The sequence below is a fragment of the Pinus tabuliformis genome, chromosome 4_2 (assembly GCF_031772625.1).
Source record: "Pinus tabuliformis cultivar Carrire ecotype Pingquan chromosome 4_2, CPIR1, whole genome shotgun sequence".
Classification (NCBI taxonomy): Eukaryota; Viridiplantae; Streptophyta; class Pinopsida; order Pinales; family Pinaceae; genus Pinus; species Pinus tabuliformis.
This window is the reverse complement of record NC_142304.1, coordinates 980298223-980324924: the sequence shown is the minus strand read 5'-3', so window position 1 is coordinate 980324924 and position 26702 is coordinate 980298223. Positions and strand designations below refer to the sequence as shown.

The following is a 26702-nucleotide window of genomic DNA, read 5'->3' as shown; positions in this document are numbered from 1 at the left end:
TTGTGATGAATCAGAGAAATAATTATTTCAAGAGACAATGATTGATTCTGTAACTATAACGCGTATAATTTGCACATGACAAGTTTGATGAAGTTGCAAAGGGTATCAATAGGTGCCCTTATGCTTGTGTGGTACAACAGATTAAAATCCTAGGGTTTGTAAGATAAAACCCTAGAGCAAGACCTAGAGTGTTAGATGCAAGTGGAGTTGGTGTGATGTTTGCTTGATTTATCTCCTTGATAGCATGAGGATAACTTGGTATTGATGCTATCTTGAATTTTAGCCTTTGGTGTGGATAGGTAATTCGATGAGTCCACAAGATGAAGAAACCTTACATCTTATGCATAAAAAGGAAAGCAACATGCATCAATAAATGATGTTGAGGACGAGGATGGGCATCCACCTCAGAAGAAGACAAGAAATCGAAGTTTAATGATATTGCAGATCAAGAGGGAGTCGACAATTATGTACAACTCTCAGTAGTTTAATCAAAAGATAAGTAATTCATATCCTTCTCCCTTGATTCTTATTATTATTTTATTCCTTAGTCAACCTCTTGTCGTTGTATTATTTTTTTTGCTTGGTTATAATTGTTTCTTCCACGACCTCCTAAATAAGGTTTGCAGGTACATCGTGAAGGTTGCCAAGGCAATGATTCTAGTAGCATAAGGAAAAACAAAGCAAAGTTTGTGACAAGAGGGTTCTCCAAGTAAGAGGGAGCAACTATGATAGAAGGAATATATTACCAATTCAATAGAAGGAATTGCTTACAAATTTAGCAAAGGATTTGTGTGATAGAGGGAGCAACAGTGGCAGGAGGATTTGCTTCCGTGACAGAGGGAGCGACCAAGACTATCACAAGAAAACCTGCTTCAGTGTTAGGAGTTTGGCCTCGAAGATTGAAATGAAGAATTTTGGCAAATGCACTATTTCATGGGATTGAAGATTCATATTTATTGAATCCCACGATGTATAGGCAGTTGATTAGATTCATGAAGTACTTGGTTAACACCGAACTAGATATTCACTTTGTAGTGAATGCCCTAAAGCAGTTTATGGTTGAGTCGGCACACATACAGTGGATAACAACAAAACATATGGTACCTATATTGTACAATTGGATGTGGTTTGAGATGTCTCATGAGGTGAAGTGCATCTTTGTAGGAATATAACAAGTCATGAAGCAATGAGGCATCAGAAGGCAGAAGGACACGACTGGGTCTCTTCATTCAAGACATGATGCAAAGAGGAGCATTAGAGATCTACTACATATCCACAAATGAGTATATTGTGGACAAAGATGAGCTTAGTTTGATGTTGAATGTTCCCCTCATTGGAAGGGAATTATGAGGTCTTTTGCAGGATTGAGATGACCATCTCTAGAGTGTCCTCCCAGTTGAAGCTGGTAAACTAGGGTGTTTCTAGATTACTAGGAATTTGGAGCTTCCTCTTCAGTTGGACCTGAGAAATTTTGTACTGATAAATTATATAAGAAAAGTGTTTGGTGGTTTTTCTCCCATAAGGGTTTCCAACTAAATATTTCTTGTGCACTATTCTTGTGATGTGTTGATGATTCTTGTTTTGGTTTATTGCTAATGCTTTGAAAATTATTAATTAACTAATTGCAAGTGAAACACTGATTCACTCGCCTCTCAATATTTCCAACAATTGGTATCAGAGCAGGTTCCTTCACAAGTAGTCTAACCACTAGAAGGGAGATCATGGATTGCACAAAGAATGGAGTTCCAATATTTAATGGACAAAACTATGCACTTTGGAGTGGAAGGATGAAAGCATATGTGCAAGCACAAGGATATGATGTTTGGCACTCTGTAATGACTAGATATAAAGAACCCTTGACTCCTCCAACAGATGATGCAGGTAAGAAGCTTTATGATAGTAATGCTAAAGCTAGGAATGTTATTTTGAATGGCCTAACAAAGTTGATGTATGTTAAAGTAATGCATTGCACATTTGCAAAAGAAATTTGGGATAAGCTTGAAAATATATATGAAGGGGAAAAAAAAGGTCAAGGAGGCTAAGCTTTAAACCTTAAGAGGAAAACTTGAGAAGTTGAAAATGAATGAAGATGAAAATATTGCAGCTTATTTTCTCTAGGTTGATGAAGTAGTAAACACCATACAAGGATTAGGAGAACCAATGGAAAACAAGATGGTTGTTCGAAAGATACTGAGATCACTTTCGATGAGATTTGATGCTAAAGTATCAGTGCTAGAAGAAAGATCGAACTTAGAAAATGTCAACATGGACGAGCTGCATGGAATACTTACAACCTACGAAATGAGAATAGAGCAGGAGAATCCATCTAAGAGAGAAGCAATTTTTACTGCATCTAAGAAGACAGGGAATTGAAAATGTTTACTGCAAATATTTGTTAGAATTGAAAATTTAAGTTGTGTAGTTTACACAATCCAAGTGCCTAAGGGGAATTTCAGGGCATTGTATCCATTTATGCATTCAAAAATGCAATTTAAACAATGAAAAATTACACATGACATATATATATATATATATATATATATATATATATATATATTTGTATATATATATACACACATATATATATATATATATACATATATAGATCCATCTTAACCACCGATTTATGAAGTATAAGAGGGATTAGGTCTCTTGAAGTGCAAACCTTTTTTCAAGTTTTACACTTTAAAAGAGGTTTGTATGTCAAGATATTTGATCCCTCTTGGTGCTTGGTAGATCTGTGGTTAAGATGGATCTAAATTGGTAAGTCCCTATTTGAAACTTGTTGGATATTTTCCACCTTCACCTTTAGAAGAGGTCTAGAATGTTAAGACATGGGCAACATGAACTTTGGCAGATTGAATTGAAATGATAGCTTCTATCTAAGGCTAAATGGTAGTCCAAGGAGAAGGTAGAGGAAAAATTTCCCCATCTCATTCAGTAAAAGCTTTTGGGGGCCAAAAGCCTCCTAAAATGGGGAGGTATGATCCAGATTGGGTCGATATACTATTTGTCATCCATCTTGATGCCACTAAATTAGCTTGCAGGGTCATTGTTTTGGCATTCCTAATTTCGAAAATTTAGGGTGAAAAACTTTAGGAGCCATTTTGAGGCCTTAAATGACCACTTTTTGTGGTCCCAACTTTACTATGGACCTAGATTCCTTAATATACACACTAATACTTTTCCAATAATGCAAGAATCACCTCAATTAGTGTTTGTTTGAGAAAGTTATACCTCCTGGAAGTTGGCTTATCTTAATTGACCACCATAGTTTGAGAGGATGCCATGTCAGCGCTTGTTACTCATGGAAATGGGGCTAGCCACATGGGAATTATGAAGAAGCCTCTAGAAGGGTCTAGTTGTAACTCATATTAAGGGTTGAATGAGCCAGATGTTGTTAAAGAATCAAGGGCAATTAGATGTAGTGTGATTCTTCTTGACTTGATAACAATTTGTGGAGTCTTTTTACATTTTCTTGATAGCTTAATCTTCTTCTTCTTATTAATGCATGTGTGTGTACTTCATCAAACTGCTACCAAAAACATAAGAACAAGAACACAAGATGTTGGCTTTCTGCTAGGGCCAAAACCTCTCTTCTCTTGAGAGGAAAACCCTTTGGTAAATTTCTTTTATTGAAGCTTCTTATTGATCAATGCCAAACCCTAGACCCTTGACAAGAATATCCTCCAAGCACAAGTCAAGTCCTTCTTCCTTCCTGCACTTTGTTCCCCATCACTTTGTCCTTTTTCTTCCGGCACTTCGTTCTTCTTTCAACTGTTGGTAGACCTTGTTATACTTGCTCTAAAGGAGACACCTTTGATGAGACCCTTTCCTTGTGATGATCCCTTCCTTCTTTATTGACCACATGAGCTCCTTCTTCAAGGTGTAGGTGTAGACTTGATATGATTGCCCCACAACCCTAAATTCTCGCATGTGTGGTGGTTTACTTGATGTTGTAGGCTCTTTTTCTCCTTCACTTGGGTGCCCTTCTTCTTCGCTTGATTGGGAGGCCTTATAGGGCTAGTTTACTAGCCCAAATAGTGAGGTATATCAACTGTGAGTTTTTGATGTTATGACTACATGGAACCTTCCTTTTTTCCTCGCACGTGTCACTATGGCTACCCTAGAAATGGTCCTTTTAGGCTCGGTTGTGTACCCTTCTTCTTCGCTGCACTTGGAGACCCTTTCTTCGTCCTTCGTTCACCCTTTTCTTGGCTTCTACCTTCGCTGATTTCAGAGATGGATTGCGTTGTCTTTTGAGGAGTGGACAACCTCTATATATAGAGGACTGTCCCTCCTTTAGGTCGACTTGAGGCTCACGTGACATATATAATTCAGATTGCTTCTTTGGTGGTGTCGTTGCATGGAGGAGATTTGTTGACTTTGCTCGGAGGTATTCTTTTAACTCTAATACATAAAATATACATGATGTAACATGCCCTTACGGTCTTCCATAATTTATTTTGACTCTTTGACTCACCTATAACACTTTAACATGTGCTAGACCTATTTCAATGAGCAAGAAACTCATTGAGATATTATAAAAATAATATTTCTTTTCTTGAATAAATACAAATATCAAAAGTACAATTATGAAGACCGAACCTGTTATATTTCCTTCAACAGATGTAGCCCCTAGTTGGTTATTTGGCAATGTTATAATCCGGTTGCTAGGAGGATAAGGGATTCCATTGTGCATTTTTGATCCATAGATAGGTAGGGTAGTTGTGTGTGTGTGAGAGAGAGAGAGAGAGAGAGAGAGATGGTTTATGTAGCAACCCACAAGTATGTTTATGTTATTTATGTTCATAACACCCTTGGAAAATATTCTAAACAATGGTTAGAAAGAATATAGATGCATAAGGACTTTCAATAATTTCCAACAAATGAAAATGAGAGGCACCCTTCATATATTGATAATGAAGCTCCTCAACACAAGGTGTAAATACACCGTGCTAGCTCAAACCATGAGGGAAAACCATTAGTTCAAGTGAAAAGCATGAGCAAACTATAATAAGTGGGCAAAATCCACGCTCATTATCCTCGAATACAAGAGTCCCTTACAAAAAGTGGTCAAATGTGCAACAAAGGGTCACACGTGTGGTCTAGAGGGGCTAGGACAAGTGCTCCTTTTCTAAAATATGCCAACATCTAAGAGATGAATGAAGAAATGATCAACAATTGGCCCAAATACTAGGGCACTCCTCCAACTAACTCCCAAAAGTGTGAATATGATCATCTCAAGATGTAACAAACTGCACATGCATGACATCTTGCCACACGTGGGACACCCAAGGTAAGCATTCAATGTCTCATTGCACTTGTGGCTCCTCAACTAGGGAATGTGGTCAATGCCACATCACTTGCAACAAATTTAACAACTTGTGACCACTTCCTAGAAGTCCTTAAGCATCTCAAACAAGCTCCCACGCGTGGTCCAAGGTGGAATAATTATGTTTGCAATTGAGTGAAGGTGTCCAACTGGGTTAGGGGGCCGTATTTGTAGGCCCATATGGAAATTGTTAAGATGTGGCATCAGTATCATTGCTTGATGCATTGTCTTGGATTCCAATGTGAGGCACATATGCTAATGAAGTACACATGGATCCGAAGAAAAATGACATAGATCCCAATGTCAATAGATATTGCCAAATACAAGTATATGGATCCCAATGTAGTGCCACAGATCTTAAGGCATGGTGCATGGATCCCAATGGAAGGAGCCCACTTGTAGTGTTGCGTCCAACTTCTTGGTGAACCAATAGGTGGTGTATTTGTATGTGTCATGTCCTAGGAAAAAGTGTATTTCCCAAGTCCCTAAGTAAAAGGTAGGTGATGTGATGAATAAATATGGAAGGGGGAAGGGGGAAGGGGAAAGGTTCATGTGATGACCCTCAAAGTCATATGATATGATATATAGGTCTTATAACTTTGATTAACTAACTTTGAAGAGCTAGGAATTTATTTATATAGGCTTTAGGAGGGAGGTTACCATTGGCCTCACAGTGAGGTGGCATTGCTCAATTTTTACATTTTTGGCTTTTAACTTTATTGGCTCACGACCTCTAACCTTTTTGGCTTTAACGGCTTCAGATTTCTTCATTCAAAGCCTTTTTGGTCATCTTTGGCAAGTCAAACATGAATGGAAAAGTCCTTTAATGGAAGGCATGGAGTGAAAAGGGGAAGGTAGAAAGTGTTAAGTATAGTTAGGATGTGGAAGACCCTTCCTCAACTAATGTCTGAGTAGTACAAATTGACCTAGAGTTAACAATACTTCTAAAGGAATATTATGCCCCCCATGGTACGAGAAGGCAAATGGTGAATCCTACAATATTATGAAGTGTTGTTGGATCTCATTTAGTGTTTACCACTTTGATGGCATGACTTAGAAGATATAACACCACATCCAAGTAGGAAACCAATGCATGGAACATCGAACAGAGCATACTAAAAACAAAATGTACCATCCATAAGTGCATTTGTCAAATTGAGAAGGAAGGGTGGTGTTGATGGTGCTGGATGCCACCAACATTCTAGGGCCAGAATGTTGACGGTGCTAGATACCACCAACATACAGGGGATCTCCCCAATATAAGGTCCCAACTAGACCTCGCACTGTTTGGTGTAGCAGTCCCATCCAGAATATGAATTGACTACCGTTTACTTAAAGATATGCCTTGGCTTTAACTGTTAGAATGAGAGAGAAGCGCAAATGTCCTTTTGAATGAGAAAGCGAGTGCGCCTTGTGAATGTTCAATTGCAGATGTATCAAGGTTCTCTTACTGCAGAGGGGAAAATAAAGTGAGCCTCTAAGAGAGAAGTAATAATACTACCCTAATGGAGACACACATGAAAGAGAAAGGCTCGTCTGACATCAAGCGAAATAGTTCACATAGATGCGACGATCATTATAAACATAACAACACATTTCTAATAAGTAAGCACCGAAGTCACCAAAATAGTTCAATTACTCCAATATGTATGAAAGCAAACATGAACCATAAACATTCAAAGAATAGTCTTAGAAACATTCACAATCCATGTGTGAAAATGTGTTGGCCTGGAAGGCTTTGATATTAAGCAAAAGTCCCAAGATACATAAATACAATGAACACCACTAGCTCCAATAGTGGAGCATTAGAGCCACTACTTGCTCCCCAAAAGTACTAACTCTATCTCTCTAATGCCTTGTGGGAGAAGCCAAGGTTAAAAGTCCTTTACATGAGAAATGAGGATCTATTTATAACTTGAGGCATGACCTTTCATATCCTCATGACTCTTGAATTTCCAACTTCTAGTGACTTTTGGACTTCTACAAACTTTGAAATTCCAAATGACTTTTGGAATCACACATGACTTTTGATATTTACGTGTCTTTTGGACTTCCATGACTCTTTAGTTCATACACAACTCTTGGACTTCCACTTATTTGTCTTTACAATGATTACAACAATACATCATGACTTCCACATCATCATGTGATGAGAACGTGACATGTCACTATCTTTGATGACTGGGACTAATAGTGACTAATGACATGGACTTCTTCAGTGGTGACATGGTTGCCACTTGTATCTTTGTTCTTCAAACAACTTCGATCATTGATGTCTCTACCCTCCAAAGGGTATTTGATGTAATGGAGTGTTCGGGGTGCTTTGGTCATCAAGATCCAAGTGCGTTCTTCGTTCTTTCCATGCTTCCTTTGTTTGTTCTCTTTGCCTAATCTTCCTCATATGTGCTTGCCATGTTCTTGGAATACCTGTATCTGCAATCACTCATGACAAGCAACCGTCGCCCTAGAAATCTCCTATTCTACCATGTTTTATGCAAATTTTCTGTTTATGCCTTTTTAATGCACTCAAGAGGGGCAAAAGGAGGCTTTATGGCTTCGACATGCGTTCATGCGTTCAAGAGGGGGCGACAGTCAAGGTAGGGCGCATGGCGCAAGTCTGAAGGACATAGGGGAAGGCTTCGGGCTTACCAAGTGCGATGTCCACTCAAGGGAGAGATGGAGGGCGCAAGGCGCACTCTTGAAGGCTGAGAGGAGGAGACTTAGGGTCTTAAGGGTGTGCTCAAGAGGCCTAGAAGGAAGCATGACGCAAGTCTGAAGGTTGAAGGGATGGGCTTCGTGCCTTCGGGGTGTGCTCATGCACTCAAAGGGTCAGGAAGGCGCATGGCGCATTGGGGAAGGTTGAAGGGTGAAGCTTAAGGCCTTCAGGGTATGCCTATGCACTCAAGAAGGGTGCACTTCTTCGAGTTGAAGGAGTGCGCTCAAAGGAAGACTTAGTCTCTTGAAGGGCGTAGTTCGAAACATGGAAGGGGAAAGAGGCTTAAGGAGTGCGCCTTGCACTCTTGGAGGGCGCATGATGCATTTCCGAACAATGGATGATTCCCCATCAAGGCTTCAGAGTGCGCCCTTACAATGTTGGCAGCATTCAACACCGTCAGTAGGTGGAGCATCTGATATACCATAACTAAGGACAATCATATATATGAAGGAGAAATTGAGAGAACTATTTGAATCTGAAGGGATTGAGTAAGAAAACTTCTGCAATTAGCAACATAAGACCCCTGAGGTCCCTTGGTGGATAATAGGGCATACAAAAAGGTTTAATTTTTTTTGCGACAATGATATCATCAAAATTGCGTGCTTCCATAATCTATCAAAATTGGCACTTCTTTCTTTATGGTTCCTTTGAGTTTTAGGATCTTAGGTTCCATTTTTCTTGTTTTTGTAGCAAACAAGATCAAAGGTTTTTTGTTTTGTTTCTGGAGTCCTAGAGATTATTGATGTTTTTATGTTTAGGTGGAGTTTATTTAGCTATAGGTTCTTTTATGTCTTCTTTTGGGCCTATAGGTTTCTTTTGTAGCAACACTTCTTCTTTCTTTTGAGGTTGCTTAGTGCATGTGATTGTAGCTAATGTTATTTTGAGTGTGGTTTTGTCATCATCAAAATCCAGACTATCTTCTTCATAAAAAATCTTTACTTCTTTTCCATCTATGATGTTGCAAAGTTATAATTGGTTTGATATGCCTTTGTGGTCATATGACCAATTTTCCTACACATTTGCGACAACTATTGTCCTTATCTATGAATCTCAAATTCTCATGTTTGTTGCCCTCGCTTTGTTGTGTAATGGCTAGAATTTTCTTCATCCAAAACATGGTGTTGATTTGGATAGTTTAGGTTGTTACGGTGAACCATGAAGGTAGGGTTCATGTTCCCCATTGTCACCTCTTTCATTAGTCTCATAGAACCTTGATAGTTGTTTTGTTAGTTTATTTTCAACCAGTGTGTTTTCTTTCTAACATCATCTATAGGGATAATATTGTACATATCTATATTGGTCCTTGTAACATGTTTTAGTCTATCTATGTAAGATTGTTTCGATTGCTTTCTTGTTAAACTTGGTAGTCAGCACTCATGTTGCCAAAATTTTGCATTCATGGGCATTCTTGTCAACAACACTCTATGACATAACTAGGTTATTTTTGGAAACATTTATTTTTCCTTGATATTTTGAAATTTAAAAATAAAAAATTTCAAATGTGTCCTAGTTAAAAGGAAACATTAATTATTTCTGATTTTTGTCACATTAACGAATTATATGCAAGCCCATTGACATGCATAGAAGGGATTTTAATTTTTGATGTTGCCTTGTACGGTTTGTAGTTCAAAGTAATAATCTTCTTTGTTCATCCATATTGTGATTTCACTTGTTTCATTGCCCTCTTCACATTTCCATTTTAATCCTTGGATAACCTTATGACAAACTGGGGAGAATAAATGGTTGGGCATTAAGTCATGTGTAAACTAGTGTTGATGGAAAATTTGATTGTGGGGTTGTTGGGTTGTTGGGGTGTACTTATTTGAGTTAGATGTGTTTGTAGGGGTAAATGTTGAGTTAGGTGATGGATTTTTATTTGCCACTGATTGTGCCGAGAGAGTTTGTATGGGATTTCTCACACCTTGAATTGAATTCTTGGTATTTGTTATTTTATTTTCAGCCAATGACATCAGGGATAAAAGACATCAAGTGCATACATCTAATTCGAGACACAATGTGTAGATTTATCAAGTGAGCTACAAGAATGTCAAGGAGAAAGCTTTATTGTTTAAAAACTGAGGTAGAAAAATATCAAGAGAACGGTTAGGTATCACAAATTCAAGATGTCGAGAAGGAAATCAACAAAAACTTATCAAAAAAAGATAAAGAAAATTCTCAAGTAAGGAACTTTAATCAATGGTTGCTTGAACAAATCAAATGTTAAAAATATGAGAAAATTTGGAGAATCAAGATCTTAAAAATAAATTTGATGAGTTAGAATGATGGAGAATTTTTTTGTCTAAGGAATGTGTTGTAGCCACTACAACAACACCCAAAATTTCAAATCTATATATATGTAAATTTCAAGCCCACCTATGCTGTTCAATGTCTTAACACATGTGGCCTAAGCTTTCGGATCCTGATTCTTCTTCATCATTAGGGTTTTCAACATTTTCATCCAATCAATTTCGCAAAAGGTCCTTTGGTATTGCTTCTCTAATCATGATTTCATATTTGAAAGTTACATTGTTTTAAGAAGCTGTAAGTACTATTCTTATACATGTCCTATATGTTTAGGTCTTGGGTGAAGCTGTGATTTGACCATAAGACTCACTCCATTAGAAGCAATTCTTAATTGAAAGTTGACACTACCAGGAGAGCGACATTTGAATATACATCAGGGTTCACTAGTGATCCATTTACAACATTGCAAAATGTCCCAAGCTTCGAGAGAGTTGTTTATGAGGCATTGTTGTAGGGAGACAAAATGGCAACAAAGAAACCCATTTTATCCATTGCAGAAGATGGGCATCAATGAATTTAAATACAATGCTGTAGCAGGATCATTCATCGTTGTTTTACCAAGGTTTTGTTTCCATGTTATATACCCGAGCCTCGACAACTGCGTCGTTGTAAATTGTAGCTTCCCAAAATGATAGAATTTTAGGTTCCTTCCATAATCTTATGGCTTGACTACATTGAACAAGGGACTTACAGCAATGTGTATAAAGCTCGTGATCTTGATAATGGGAAAATTGTTGCACTGGAGAATGTATGTTTTGACAATTTTCTATTGAAAGTATGCGATTTATGGTACATGAAATACTGGTTTTATGCAATCTTGATCATCCAAACATTGTCAAATTGGAAGCTGGTTACTTCAAAGTGTTATGCCCATAGTTGTTCCTGCTGGCAAGAAAGCACATATTGTGGTTAAAGGCCATAATCTGACGAGTTCAACCTCAAAGATTCTTTGTTCCTTTTAAGGGAACCACATAATCCAAGAAGCTTAAAATGAATACGTACAAGATATTGGTTTTCCATTCCTTGATGGAAGCGATGATTTTGAGGGATGCACACAGGTCCTGTGTCAGAGTTCTTTCTAGTCCTCAGAGAATGTCATTGGCAGCTGCTTCATTGAGGTTGAAGGCCGTGATATGAGTGGCAATTTCTTTGTAGTCATAGTGGTAGAAGAAAATGTTTGCGCTGAAATTCGCACACTAGAGAGGCATATTGATATGCCTTTTAATAGCAATCAAGATGTCACAAGCCAAAATCATGATTTACAACTGAAGATAAAGACACAAGCAATAAAATTCTTTCATCTCAATTGAACCTTGGCATCTCATGCCTGATTAGATTTTCACCTATTCGGTTCAAATGGTTTGTTGAGTATGGAACTGAAGACTGGTGCCCAGTAGTGTGGAAACCTTTGGACATTCTATTCAGTAGCAATGTAAACAATGCTAATTAGTTGGCCATCACCATGCTGAGTGAAGTTGGTATTCTACATATAGCCGTGTGTAGAAATTGCAGGGCAACAATGGAGTTTCTATCTATTGTCCAAAGGCCACCGTTCTTAAATTGAAATGGTTCACAAAAAAATTGTAAAAAATGTGATGCCTGAACATGTTAGCCTTGACATTCTCGAGCATTTGTCTCAGAAACAAAGCAACATAAGAGTGCCAGTTTTTGCACCACGTTCAACTTCACAAATGTGAAAGAGAGTGCAATAGCATCATACACCAGAGTAGAGAGATAAAATTGTTTGCATTGAGGCCCTTATGGATGGTGTTATTCCAGCAAGAGGAATTTGTGGAGGAAGAATCTGCAACATTAGTGAATGAACACATGTTGTTAAAAGACAAATATGAAAATCACCCCTAGGTGACAAGCAAACATCAAGCAAAATCCTTAATGGAGGACCTTGAGAGGTATCAATACTGTTATTGCATAATTTAGCAGGTGTCCTAGTAGGGGTTCCAAAGGGACTACTAATGGATCAAGTGGCAACAATGGGGCAAGGAGCCACTGTCACCTCAGTCAATGTCCCTTCCTCTTTACGGAATTTTAGCAAAATGTCCTGGTATAGGGAAATCACTAGAATGATGGGATCAATAACGATGCACAATGTGATTTCCAGTGCCCATTCAAAGGAGAGGCTCAGATAGGTTGCTTGCATTAGAAGAAAAAGAACGGCTCTCTAAGAAACGCATGAGGGAAGGATGACCTCAAGTTTAGGAATATTAAAAAATGATCAATGCCTAAGATCAAAACATCCAAAATCCCTCACTTGTGATTGATGTGTTTATACTAGGGTTCAAAGTGTGGCAAGGATGGCTCATTCAATGGAAAAATTCAATTAAAGTGTGAGCTTTGGGAGAAGCTATGGTGACATTCCACGAAGCCCCTTGAGAGACATATATAAGAGACTAAGGGTTGAGAGATATACCTTGGTAAAGGCTCATCCAATGATCACCCATAATTAAAAGAAAAGTTTTTGAATGATGAACTACAAAATGCAAACCTTCAAGAAATCCCCAAGTCAAAGGAGCTTCAAGGGTTCCCTCTTGGTGTGATAGCTAGGGCATCAATTTATTTGAAATTCCTCCTTTAGAATTCGTTCAAAATTGGATGATGCTTAGAGGAGACATAAATGAAGAAACTTGTCCGAACGAAATCATGAAATTTTTCCTCCCTAAAATTTCGCACCAAGCGCTAGAAAATATCCTTATCCTTAGGGGACAAAGAAAAGAGGAAGAAAAGACGTGAAAGAATGATATTTAAGTAAGTTAATGTGATCACCAAGGATCTAGGACCAATGCCTAGTCTATTGGGAGAATGGAGTCAGGAATGAGATTGATTTAGGGTTTTGTACTATCAAGGAGCCTAATTGCAGCTTCACATGCCCTAATGAAGCAACTATCCAACTACAACAAGGATTTATACTTAGACTTGTCAAATAATGGAGTTTTAGGGTTAAGTTTTCAAAGACAACCCCTAGGAACATTCACTTTTTCGTGCCCCACAAATAACACATGCAATAGATAAAGACTACCAAAGTGATACAATATTTTCGCATAATTTAGAGCACAAGCAACATCATGATGCAATATTCCATACATTAAACATATAATGAAGATTTCACTTAAAAGTGAAACTTACATGTTAGAAAAAGTACATCCATCCATCACAATTGCAAGAGAGAAGCTCCAAAATAGAATAGCATTAACCCAAACATCAAAATGCTTTAAAGAATCTCCAATTCGTCCTTCAGTAGCTATAGCGAAATTCTAGAAGAAAAAATGATCCAAATCCAACTGATGATCAGTTACAAATGAGGCCTCGCTTGTATTTATATGAGCGTTTAATATTTCAATGGGTCTAATTAGCCTAACAAACCCCTAAAAGTGTCTCTAATGTGCAAAATAACACCTTAATTGGTGACAAGGCCACCAAATAGCTCCATAACATGAAAAATAAGCCTCTCAGGAGGGCCGAAATATTAATACAATAGCCAGGAGGGTTGTTGGAAGGCCTAGTGAATTCAAACATGTGCCAAAATGGATGGAGGGGCTCCAAAAATAGTGATGAAGGAGGTGGCCCCTTGATCTCCAAGCAAATCACCTATGGTGAGCCCAAGTGGCTATGGGGGCACAAAAACATCCTCATGGTTCTCCAAGGGATCAAACAAGCCTGTATCCCATCTGTAAGGGCTGGAACAATGATGCAAGCCATCCCTTTGTCTCCTTTGTCTCCCATGGTGAGACACATCTTCATTTGGGCCCTGGAACAACTGCCAAGTGTGTAGCCGACTGGGCAAGGTGGTCTAGGTACATCATCATCGTTAAATAAATGGAACACGAGCGAGCATTGAGTGGAGTTGAATGGTCCCATGATGTGGCTATTTTCTCTTTGCTATAGTGGAGGCCCATGGCTCTCTACGCTCACCCTACAAATGCCAATATGACCCTCTAGAGGGCTTGGACCCCGTACAGGGAGACCAAACCCCAAGATGAAGAACCACCTGCAATCCTGTATATGATCCAATGTGTCTCCTCACCTTCCAGTACAACAAGTCATCAATGAAATTGAGTGAATGAGCTTACAAATCATGGAACCAAGTGGACATTTCATAGTGGCATGCCCTTCCATAATGGGCTTTACAACATAGAAGTGTCTCCAAGTTCAAGAAGGAGGTTAATCAAGGACCCTATTAAGTGGTTTCAACTTCTAAGGGAGTGACAGGGACGTGGTACATCCCTTAAGTGGCAGTTGTCCCGATATATAATGATGGAATGGAGTGGGACGTCAGGGGAAGGCTCCAAGCCACATGCCATAGTACAAGGGTAGCCATGACGAGGGAAGCCGACACTTGGGTGTATGAATGTAGGAGAGAGAAATTGTGGTACATAAGTCACCTTGACCTTTGTTTTTCCACCCTTCTTCATATGCCTTTTTCCTTTTATTGATTTTTCTTATAGATAACTCCTCGAGGCTCCAGGGGATGAGAGCATGATGTGAATGATGTACTAGTGAATACCAGTGTTGTTAAAATCGCGATAAAATCGCGATTTTTTCACCTTTCCGCATAAAACGCGATTTTTATCCCAAAAAATCGCCGGATTTTTTTTATAGCGATTTTTTTCGAAAAAATCACCGAGGGCGCGGGCAACGGGCTTTTAATAGGGAAAAATGAATTTTTTTTATGTCATTTGACTGTCGCCGCGCGGAGGAGGAGAAGAGCTGAAGGAGAAGAGCTGAAGGGTTTGGGTCGACTTTGGGAGCGAATCCAAGTGTTTTTAGGAGAAATCCAAGACAAGATCACCAATTTGTCCATGAAAACGGTATGTAGATTAATTTCTTTTTGTTTTGCTTCTTTAAAAACTTTGTTTTTCATTGTCTTTAAAGAATTTTTTGTAATTTTTCATTGATTTGGGATGGGTAATTTGTTATGACTATGAGAACCAATTTTTTATTTTTATTTTTTCATTTTTTTTAAACATTGTTTATGTTTTTTGAATTTTCATTGTTTTTTGGCATTTGCCATTGGCATTTGGTTGGGTAACTTGGGTTTGGAAATTGGGATTTTGGAAATAATTAACTTGTAATTTTGTAAATGCTAAATTGTAATTTGTATTATGTAATCCTAAATTCCTATTTCCTAATCCTTATTTTTCCATAGGTTTGCAAATTCAAAATTCAAAAACAAACATGCCAAGGAAATTGGATCCTTTCTGGGAATTGGTGAACCTAAAGCTCCGAATGATAGACAAAACTTGAATTGCAAGTTGTGTGGAAAGGAGATAAGCGGGGGGTGTACAGGTTGAAGTTCCACCTTGCACAAATCCCTGGACGTGATGTGGGGCCCTGTATAAATACAAATCCTGAAATTATCCAAAGAGCCATGAGAGCATTGGGAGAATCAGAGCACACTAGAGAGGCCAAAGAAGAACTCAAAAGGCAACTAAAAAGGTCAGCTGAAGGAAGTGGGCCAAGTGGCACTGGTTCTACTGCAGCGTCAGTCAATCCGGTAGCTGCATCATCATTTTTTGTTCCTCGAACCACACCTGGTTCACAACCAACTATCGGTTCAATGCTAAAAAGAACTGAAAAAGAACAAGCTGATAGGTTGATGGCAAAATTTCTCCTCTGGAGTGATATTCCTTTCAGCATTGTAAGGAATAATCCATTTTTCCAACCTATTGTTGATGCTATTGCCAGTGTTGGCCCGGGGTACAAAATCGCTTCTCTTCATGATTTCAGAGGCCGGATTCTTCAAGAGGAAAAGCGTGACTGCACCCAAAGATTGGAGGATTTTAGGGCATCATGGGCACAAACAGGATGCACTGTTATGTCAGATGGTTGGACTAACCAAAAGGGGAGAACCCTTATAAACTTCTTGGTTAGTTGTCCCAAGGGGACTATGTTTATCAAATCTATTGATGCAACTCATCAAATCAAAGATGCAAGAACTTTATGTGATTTGCTGGATGTGTTTATTTTGGAGGTGGGTGCAGAAAATGTTGTCCAAGTCATAACGGACAATGCTGCAAATTATGTTGCTGCTGGTAGAATGCTTATGGACAGGCATCCTACTTTATTTTGGACACCTTGTGCTGCCCATTGTATTGATTTGATGTTAGAGGACATAGGGAAAATTCCCTTTGTCAAAGATATTGTTGACTCATCAAAAAGCATCACAAAATTTATTTACAATCACACATCTGTGCTTAGCTTGATGAGAAAATGCACCAACAACAAAGAGTTGGTGCGCCCCGCCATTACACGGTTTGCAACGAGTTTCATATCTCTTCAATCCCTCTTGAATTCTATGTGGGATTTGAAGAGAATGTTTCTTTCAGAGGAGTGGCGTGCTTCGTCAATGAGCCGCAAACTAGAAGGAGAGGCCGTGTGCAGACTAGTTTCATACCAGAAAGACTTCTGGGCGGGAGTGCAGGAGGTGTGCGCTGTTACTGAACCTTTGGTAAAGGTTCTTCGGTTGGTTGATGGTGAGAAGCCCGCAATGGGCTATTTGTATGAAGCCATGGACAGGGCCAAAGAAGCCATTCGGTCCTACTATGATGATAAGGGAGATGATGGGTTTCAGAGACAACTCCTTCTATGGGAAGTGATTGATGAGCGATGGAACAACACACTCCATCGTCCCATTCATGTTGCTGGGCTTTTCCTGAACCCTGCATTTTCTTATGCATGTGGGTTTGATTTTGATGCTGAGATCGTGGATGGATTATTAACCTGTGTCCAGAAGATGGTGAGATCTCCAGAACAACGTATAGAGATCTCTAAACAAATTGAGACATATAAGATGTCAGGTGGCACATTTGGCTTTGAGATGGCTGTCACTGATAGGACGATTAAAATGCCAGGTATTTTTTAGTTTGTACTTTGTAACTTTGTTTCAAATTTCATTGTCTCTTCAAATTCCATTTTTTTCTTATGTTTATTTAAAATTTTATTTGTAATTTTGTTGTAGACGCATGGTGGAAGATGTATGCTGGCAGAGTACCCCTTTTGCAAAAGCTTGCCGTACGCATCCTCAGCCAAACATGCAGCTCCTCGGGATGTGAGCGCAATTGGAGTGTATTTGAAAAAATACACAACAAGAAGCGCAATAGGTTAACAACTTAACACTTAAACATTTAAAATATTGCAAATTTCCAAATAAATTTTTGAATTCATTAAACAATATTTTTTTTATAATATTAATTATTAATTATTATTTCATGAACTTTGTACAGGTTGGAGTCCCATAGACTTAATGACATGGTCTATGTCTACTACAATCTTCGATTGTGGGTGAGGCAACTAGAGAAGACACCTGATATGGATGCCATCTCATTGGATGGGATTGACACCACTGTTGAATGGAGGGTTGAGACCGAGAGGCCTCTCATGGATCCCACTAATGATTGGTTAGTGCAGGATGAGGGGGAGGAGGAGGAGGAGGAGGAGGAGGAGCAGGAGCAGGAGCAGGAGGAGGAGGAGTTGGAGGAGCAGGAGGAGGTGACACCGCCTACCCGGGCTACCACTACCACCAGTAGAGGACGTGGTCTCCGTCTACCTACAGTAGTTGCTACTTCTACTTCTTCAGCTTCTAGAGCACGTCAGACTCCACTGCCATTTCCACCAGCACAGGCACCAACATCTTCATCTAGGGGGAAAGGGAAAGCAGTGACATTTTCTCGCAAGAGCGGCAGAGGAAATCAATAGGATTAGAGTCTTAGACTTTCATTTTATTGTATATGACATTATGACATGATGAGATACATTATCATATTTTTTGTTGATATTTTGAGGCTGAGTTGGGACTCAGGACTTACTATTCAGGACATGATTCAATGTTATGTGTGATTTTAGCGCTAGAAATGATATTAAACATCTTATATATTAGTTTTTTTATCATATTTATGTGTCAATGTATTTATTTTATGTTGTAGATGGTTTAGATATTAAAAAAATTGAAAAAAAATGAAAAAAAATGAATATTTTTGTGCCAAACGTTTTTTTCTCGCTTTTTTCCCGCTTTTTTCCCGGCGCCGATTAAATCCCGCTCGCGCTTTTAACAACATTGGTGAATTCCCCCACTTAAGGTTGGGTAGTTCATCGCCCAATAGGGCTTGGGACAATCATGGGTTCCTTAATGATGTAGGGGGCTCATATAGGGACTCTAGGAACGAGGTTGATGGCCATAATGAGAGAGGGTAGAGCTCATGTTTGCTTTTTCCCACGTGCTAAATTTATATGTCCTAACCATGTTTTGCATCTTATGGTATATTTCTTGTTGGGAGTGGCCGAATTATGCTTTTTACTTTTTTTTAGCTGCATCAACCTTCGAGGCATCGTTCCAGGCCTGACCCAAAGTGTGGACAAGGGGAGGGGGAGGTTAACTCCTTGTGGACCTAATGGATAAATGTGGACCTGGATGGGAAATATGGTGAAAGGGGTTATAATGTGGTGGTATGTGGTGTCGGGAAACGGGACCAGGCAACCAAAGTCGAGATTTCCCATGTAATGCCATTCCTAAATATAGTAGCAAGTAAAGGAGATCCCACGGGACTAGGATACACGGTTAACCAACAAGTTGGACAAAGGAGACGAGAATGACTTCATCATAGGGAGTTTCAAGTCACAAGTGTGGGAGACAGCGCAGAGGCAACACAGAAGGGCTCACACTGGGGTTTGGACGACCAGTTTGCTGAAGGCAATTCGTGCCAGAGATTGCCTGTAGGAGAAGGAAAATTCCTTAAGTATTTCACGTAGATTTGCTTGCTGTGGATTGCCAGTTTTAGGCATCCAGATTGTACTCAATTTTCACTGCTGCATAATAATAAAACCCTCATCTGCTGCGTCGGTTTTCCCAAGTTGGGTTTTTTCAGGGACTTTTGTCCAAAACCAATTGTGTTATTTTTAGGTGGTGTGTGCTAGCATTTCTCAGTTTCCAGCACATTATTTTTTCGCGGTATTTTATTTGTGAACATTGCAGTGTATTTATTTTGATATTTGCCTAGCAGATAAATTGTTAATTAATTAACAATTAGGAGAAACAATATCAATTGCTGCAATAGGATTCCAGTTTGGAATTTTCACATGGTATCAGAGCGCAGTTGATCAGCCGAAGAGCTTAGAAACAAAAGAGAAGGAATTTCATTGCTCACTGTGGGAAGCAGGCCGAAATTCCCAAGGGCAATGCAGTAATTCTGCTAAGAGGCCGAGTTACTTGTGGAGGTTCGATTTTTCTAAGTGGGGCAGAAAAATTCGATCGTACTAGATCGATTGATTCCAGAGGCAGATAGAGCAACTAAGATTTTTCGTGAGCAGATCTCTAGATATATGCTGTGGTTTTGGTAGCAGTTGGCTAGAGCAGAGCCAATATCGGGGTGGAAGAGAGAAGAGCACACACAAAGGGAAAATTTTCCTCAGGGAACTTCTAGTCTCAAGAAGTTCGACTTTCCTTGCAGATCGACAGTGGTTGTGAGCAGAACTTCTCACTCTAGAAGGGAGTGCGAATAACAGAGTAGCAGTTGAGCGGAAGGAAAGAGAAAGTTTTCGACAGATTGTTGAGATGGCCACTGGTGGGCTGTCGTGATCAGGACAGGTTGGATGGAGCTTCCAACTACGTCATCTTCCTTCTAGATGAATATGGCCTAAAAGCCTATATTGGTGCAGTGGTAGCAGTTCCCACGAATGCAGATCAGCTAAAAGAGTACAAAAAGGAGATGACATAGGAGAAGAGGTTGATTCTAGACAGAGTCTGGGATCATATTGTCTCACATATAGCGGCCAAGGGAACAACCAAAGAGATGTGGGAGACACTCTCCACGCTATGCCAAGGTACTTCTAAGCAGCGAAAGATGTACTTAGAGGAGAAGCTGAGATGCACTAGGATGTAGAAGGGGGAAGGCATAGATCCCTTCCTCACCAAGATTCAGGAGGTTCGAGACCAGTTGTCAGTTGTTGGGGCAGCGCCTCAACCCACAGAGCTAGTGCGATTGGCACTCAACAATGTCTCAGAGGAGTGGCAGGTATACATCCAAAGTATCTTGGGTAGAGATACCTTGATAAGGTGGGATAGGATGTGGGCCGATTTGTAGTAGGAGGAGTTGAGGCGAGCTCTATTGAAGAGCTCCATCAGTGGCAGCAGTAGCAGACATAAGATGGTGAAGGAGGAGGAGAGTGTGGCCCTCGCATCTAAGGGTCCCAGTCAGGGACAAGGGGAACAAAGGAAGAAGAAGAACCTACTGAAGGTCAAGTGCTTCAGGTGTGGTGAGCTTGGTCACTATAGTACCCATTGTCCTCTTAGGAAGAAGGACAAGGAGGAGAAGCAAAACCAACTAGCAGCTTCAACAGAGATCGATAGTCTTTCCTCCAGGCTGGAGGAAGACTTCGCAATGTTTGCAGATATACCTCTAGGAGTGAGGTGGGGTGACTTGGTACTGTAGCGCCAAATCGCTACAGATGGGGAAGATCCTTGAGGAGTCCATCTCATGGATCAATTCCTTTCTACGGGGGCCCACAATATTCAATAGCAGGATGGATCAATGACAGTTGATGCAGTCAGATGCTAGAGTGACAGTTGCAGAGACTCGTAGTAGTCAGATGCTGGGGAGCATAGTGTAGAGTTGTCAGCAGTGCAGTTGGCACAATGTAGAGTCAACAACAACGCAGATTCTTCAGTGACAATGCAGATACTAGCTGCAGTGAGAGACTCGGGTGACAGATACATTATATTGATCACTGTTGATTCAGTATTTTGGATGCTTTTCAGTTGCAGATGTTGCAGTTGCAGCAACAACAAATGAGAGGGAGTTGCAGTGCAAATGTAGTGTTAGCAGCAGTTCAGCAGGGTCAACAACATAGATGCAGTGTATATCAGAGTTGTGCAGTGGTTGGTGGGCAGTATGGCCAAACATCAACAACGTGATAGGAGATGATGCAGAGATAGGGTGTGCAGTGGCACTAGAACACATTCCTCTCTAAGAAGTGTTAGTTTTTGTAGCATTAGATGTGTTCTAGCCTTGAAATTTTGTGGATAGGCTAGAATACATGAGATCTCCAAAACCCAACAATCGTTTCTGGAAATTCCGCCTAGAAATGACTTAATTAGATTATTAACCAATTTTTAATTATTTCCTGAGTCTAAACTTAGGGAGTATGGTTAATTAATCAGTATTAATTAAGTCAAGGCCATTGATTAAGTTTTAATCTTGGCCGTTGGTGCTCCAACAAAGGATTATAAGAGGAGGCCGATGTGGTGTTGGAGAAAACACTTGAGAGGTTCGATTTTTAAGCAGATCGATTTCCAGAGTAGCAACAATTAGTTGCGGAAGAGATAGGTAGAGATCAAAGTAGTGAGAGAGGGGCAGGGACAGTGAGTCCGGAGGAAATATTTCCAGATCCAGAGAGGCAGCAGCAAGAGGGGTAAGTTATCCCACAGAGGCAACACAACGATTCTATGCAGTAGCTTCAACGAGGAAGATCGATTTTCTGGTGAGAAAAATCGTTCTCAGTTGCAGAGGTCGGGCAGAGGTTCTAGAAGGTTGGAAAGATGATTTCCTCAGCAGCTGGGGGAAGAACGACTTCATCAAAGGTAGTTTCGGGCTACATGTGTGGGAGACAACGCAGAAGGGCTCACACTGGGGTTTGGATGACTAGTTTTCTTAAGGCAACTCGTGCTAGAGATTGGCTATGGGAGAAGGGAAATTCCCTTCAGTATTTTGCGCAAATTTTTTTGCTATGGATTGCCAGTTTTAGGCATTCGAATTGTACTCAGAGTTTTCATTACTGCATAATAATAAAACCGTCATCTGTTGCACCGATTTTCCCAAGTTGAGTTTTTCCAGGGACTTTTGTCCAAAAACAATTGTGTTATTTTTAGGTGGTGTGTGCTAGCATTTCTCAGTTTCCAGCACATTATTTTTTTGCAGTATTTTATTTGTGAAGGTTGCAATGTATTTATTTCGATATTCGCCTAGTAGATAAGTTGTTAATTAATTAACAATTAGGAGAAATAATATCAGTTGTTGCAATAGGGTTTCAGTTTGGAATTTTCACACTCAGGTGGTAGAGATGGTGGCACATTGAGCTATCTAGTGGCTACAAGGGGTTTCTAACTGCCTACTTAAGACAATGTAGGTGAAATTTTTCTCTTATGGATGTCACCCACAAGTGGTGGGTAACAGGGAATCGGAACTTCTATGAATGTGTTGAAAGAGATGCAACATCTTCGGTCTCAATTGCAGTCATATTTGGAGACCAATTCTCCAAGATATATCGAGAAACGACTTTCATTAACACCCCTTAATCGCAAGTCGCATTTCTAGTTCGCAAGTGACACGTCAATGTGCTCTAGAAATGTGACATGCAACCTCCCTTATCTCCATCGCACGCGATAAAGTCACTGCTCAATTCCTCATTGTGATCTCTTATTCACTGGGCACGTGATCGTTTCGCCTACCCTTTTCCATAATTTCTTCAATGCACATTTCTTCTTATTTTTCTCGTGTCCCATCCTATCATTCTCATGCTAAGAATCTCTACCTTTTGTTCCTTGATCGCTGAAATCAAATAAGTTTTAGCTTAAAGACTATGTGAATCGTCTTGTTCTATGTTGCACCCCTATCAATGGTTCAAAGTTTAAAACACCCTCCATCCAATCATGTAATTCAAGCCCTATATCTGTCATACGAAGCTCATTGCCTTTTATCGCAAGTTGTGATACGATTTGATTCGATTGGTTTTATACAGGAATTCAGATTTGCGACTAGCGTAGGTAATCTCTGCCCCTTCAGGTTGCAAATCACGTCCCTAATCCCTAGTGCCACTACGAGTGAATTATGCGACCCTTGCTTGTTCTCTCTCTTTCTCGTGGGATCCCTAGTCATGTTTTTTCATCACAATCATAACCCCAAGATGCGACTTGTCATTGTGAAAATTCCTAATACTCAAGGAACCCCTACTGCAACAAATCTGAATCTACTTCAACTACTTGATTTTAATACACATTCATCAAGTTATTCTCTGAATACTGAAGCAAATTACTTTTGTAGCCTACACTACTTTAAATTTGATTTACATGAAACAAGGAAACTGAGCAAAAAACAAGATACATAGGACACACTTGTTTTTGTACAAAATAGTCCCTAGAAAAACCCAATGCGGGAAAGCCAGTGCAGTGACTCTGAGGATTTATTATTATGAAGGAGAAAATTCTAAGTACAAATCTAGGATGCTCAACTAGCAATCCTTTATAGAGAAAATACTGGACAATAGACTGGTGAATTGATCTCACCCTGTCACTGGAGAATCAGTGACTGATCCGTAGCTCTGGGAGGCTCTGCGTCACCTTCTGATGGTCTCTGCATCAAACTGCATTAGCTTGGGCAGCTTTTGCGTCACCCCTCCTGGGTATTACGCTGCTTCTTTGCTCTGGATCCTTCGCTGGTAAGAAATCGTCTTTCCTGCCTCCCAGTCTCACACCCTTGCTTCTGGCAACTGAAATTCAAATTCCCTTTGCAGAAACTCAACTTCTCTTCACTGATTGCGCTGCCTCTGTGTTAGCACTGCGTATGTTAGCGTCAGCCCTCCTTTGGACGTCTTTTGTCCTCTCTCTGCCTTGTACCCTTTGGAAAGTCCTCCCAGATTCTCACTGCCCCTCAGCTGCAAGATCTTCCCAATCGATTTTCCTCCTGAGAACTTCTCACTTTAGAAAATCGATTTCCTCAATCTGTGTGTGTGTCTCTAAATGAACCCCAAGCCTCCTTATACTTTTCTCGTTGAGACTTCAATGGCCATGATTAAGTCTCTAATCAACGACTAAGATTAAAACATGACTTGATACTTGATTAATACCCATTAATATTTTAATTTTCCTAAGTTTAGACTTAGGAATCCCATTAAAAATATTAATTATTTTAATAAAATACAATCCAAGTGGAATTTAACCAAACGGTTTTTGGGTTCTTTAGAACTCATGTGCCTTAGCCTCTCCACCAATTTTCATGGCTAGAGCACATCTGATGCTACCAAAAACGAACAGTGATGCAACTTCAAATTGCGATTAAGAATAGGTCGCAGATCACACCGATAACTTGCAGTGAGGCTACAAATTGAAATTGTGAGTAGCCTTGGTTTCAAACCCTGTTTCAAGTCGCACTTCCACTCACCAGTAGCACTATTATCGCAATTTGTGACTTGCACCAAAGCTTGAAAGCGTGCTACAACGGAGACTACTCTTCTTGAAATCACACATCTTTTGGTTAAAGTGGCGTTGCATAGTACAACTTTTGATAGTAACGCACAGGTCGAAACTATATCCCAGGCCTTTATATAAAGAAGGTACCACCAATATATTTCATACATCTATCGTTGCCTTCCAATGAATAGTTCATGCATATGTCACGGCTAAAGGCAAAACCAAGGCATATTTGGCAACCAAGGCACTTAAGAACAAGGATGAGACTAGGTCCCATATGACAAAGGCCAAGTCAAAAGAAAACAACGATAGATATATATATCAAACAATGCGATGAAGATATATATATATACGACGGTCGCAGTTGTATTTTCAATGGTGAAATAAGGGTTATACCATTTCAAAAGGCATATGATAATGCCATTTGAATGCTACAAAAAAGCTTTTGTGGAAGACGTCTACTTATTGGTGTTGAAGGAGCCCTTGCACTGCTTGCTGCATATAATATGGAAAAAAACACAAAAAAACAAGGCTACATCTCATCATTTGTGTTTACTAAAGGCCTAGCTTGCTAAATTACGACGATAAATTCTTGCTCCTCCTACAAAATGAGGAGGAGGTGCTGGTAAAGGCTTTGATGTTACTAAAAGTGGAGATTCTCGTGTTGGACTTGTGGGGTTTCCATCAGTTGGAAAGTCTACTCTTCTGAACAAGTTGACAAGTACCTTCCTTGAGGTGGCATCATGTGAATTCACCACTCTAACATGCATTCCTGGTGTTATTCGTTACAGAGGTGCAAAGCTATAATTACAAGACCTTCCAAGAATCATTGAAGGTGCAAAAGATGACAAAGGGAGAGGAAGGCAAGTTATCAGTATTGCAAGAACTTGCAATTGTATTTTGATAGTTCTTGATGTTATCAAGCCCATTACTCACAAGCACATTATAGAAAAAGAGCTTGAAGGATTTGGAATCAGGTTGAACAAGGAACCTCCTAATTTGACATTTAGGAAGAAGGACAAGGGTGGAATAAATTTCACATCTACTGTGGCCAACACACACCTGGACCTTGAGACTGTTAAGGAAATTTGCAGAGAATACAAGATTCATAATGTTGATATTTCTCTTCACTATGATGCAACTGCAGATGACCTTATAGATATGATTGAAGGTAGTTGCATATATATGCCTTGCATTTATGTTGTTAACAAGATTGACCAGATAACTCTCGAGGAATTGGAGATTTTGGATAAATTGCCTCACTACTGCCCAGTCAGTGCCCACCTGGAATGGAATTTGGATGGCCTATTGGAGAAGATATGGGAGTACTTAAATTTTACCTGAATATATACAAATCCCAAGGGATTGAATCCGGATTATGAAGGTCCTATTATTCTTTCATCTAAATCATGAACAATTGAAGATTTTTGTACTCGAATCCACAAGGATATGTTGAAACAATTTAAATATGCATTGGTATAGGGTTCTAGCGCAAAACACAAACCACAAAGAGTTGGGAAGGATCATGAATCAGAGGATGAGGATGTTGTTCAGATTATAAAAAAGATATAAACATGGAGAGAATCCTGCATTGGATAACGAGATTGTTGCCCTAATCGAGGAGCCAATTCTTTCAACATATGATTATGATATTGGTAGATGTTGGAAACTAGATTGAAAACCCAAATGATTGAGCTAAACTCTTTTGATCTAGAGACCTTTGATGGAAAGGATACTTTCCTTGATATCTTAGATTGCTTTTATTACTTTGAAGCTTCACCAATTGTCTTGTATTCAAAGAGGTGAAGTCTAAACCAGAATGTTGACCTACGTTTTCTTAGTGGTAAACGAAATATGTCAGCTGAAGTGTCAAAACAAACTCAAATTCCAACATATGGATACAGTGTGCTTCATGAGGTTTATAATGCGGAAAGACACCCATATTTCAGTCCACTAGGGGATAATTTGGGATCTCTATATTGGATGCAAGAACAATGGATCAATGATGCTAGTAATAGCTTTGCAGAGTTATTTTGCTGTTATATTCTTGTATATCAATCTGCAAACATATGCCTTCCTATATTTGACTTCAAATGCCAAGGTTTGTTCTATATAGACTTCTTCATCTATAGTGCCATTCAGAAACACAATCTTGA

At 39.5% G+C, this 26702-nt stretch overlaps 1 protein-coding gene and 1 pseudogene across 3 annotated transcripts in view; both read left to right on the top strand.

The window, feature by feature from the left end:
• LOC149172951 (coilin-like) overlaps window positions 1-26702 on the top strand; it is a 373642-nt gene that overhangs the window by 40065 nt on the left and 306875 nt on the right. The window lies entirely within an intron of this gene.
• LOC149172952 (developmentally-regulated G protein 3 pseudogene) lies at window positions 1722-26118 on the top strand (annotated as a pseudogene).